We start from the raw sequence: 944 nt of genomic DNA, 5'->3' as shown, positions 1-944 counted from the left end.
CACGACGCATCGATTCGTTTACAAACGCTCCAATTTTCCGACGCTTTCACGGCTTGATCGAATCTCGCTTGTTGTAATAACCGCGAATTCGCATCGACGCGAATGCAATTGCATCGCACACAGTGTCGTGCACGATTCTGCCACAATACACAATTCGCAATATGTAGCGTACCTTCGTACGATCGCCTCGTTGCACTGTTCGCACATCGAGGTTTTTTCTACTTCGCACACGGGAAATTTTCAAGCAACTTGTAATATATTACCGCGTATACACGACGTACACGCACGCGAAACGTCCCACGGCGGAAACAATCGGAGAAAGACAAGAAGAAAGGGAGAGGATTAGAAGCCAAAACGGCCAGCTGCTTAGCCAGTAGAGAGACGACTGGTTTTGTGTTAGCCGACTCATAGGCTATACACCGTACACGGCACGGAGGAGGCTGGGGTCCAGCATTACCCCTCCACCAGACGATACACAGAGCAAGTGTGCCTGTCCCCCCTGCAATACGCACGTACAAGTCTTCTATGCGAGTATGCATGTTGTATGTGTTTGTACCAATGCACTCTCTTTCTCTCTCTCTCTCTGTTTCTCTCTCTCCCGTCTCTTGTGGCTCGACCCTACGCGAGATGCTTGCAGTCTCGTTTCGCACTATGCAACTCCGCAGAGGAACTGCAAGCGTTGCACTCCGCGTGAGAGTCGAGTAACGTCTGCGCGCTAAAAAATCGTGGGAATTAAGAGCGGAGAGCTGCGTCGGAAGAAACCGAGCGATACGTCTGCATCGTCGTTTAATGACGTAACGTTATGTCTCTGACATTGCATATGAAAATAAATGCGCGTGCGCAATCGCGTTGTTGGGACATTTTTATATTCCCGATGTGTGAATTGTAATAATTACGCAATATATTTATAATGTTTGCGAAATTACAAGATTCATGCAGCTATC

The 944-nt window shown here is 48.1% G+C and overlaps 1 protein-coding gene across 1 annotated transcript in view; it reads right to left on the bottom strand.

Moving 5' to 3' along the window:
- Window positions 1-361, bottom strand: part of LOC115240003 — a 2,201-nt gene extending 1,840 nt beyond the window's left edge. Inside the window, exon 1 of the mRNA XM_029814922.1 lies at window positions 173-361. The gene's annotated coding sequence lies outside the window, so the exon portion shown is untranslated. The remainder of the gene's footprint in view (window positions 1-172) is intronic.
- Window positions 362-944: the final 583 nt, after the last annotated feature.

This window comes from Formica exsecta, unplaced genomic scaffold, assembly GCF_003651465.1.
Source record: "Formica exsecta isolate Colony F162 unplaced genomic scaffold, ASM365146v1 scaffold4, whole genome shotgun sequence".
Classification (NCBI taxonomy): domain Eukaryota; kingdom Metazoa; phylum Arthropoda; class Insecta; order Hymenoptera; family Formicidae; genus Formica; species Formica exsecta.
Note: the sequence above shows the minus strand (reverse complement) of the source record. Positions and strands in the feature narration are given on the sequence as shown.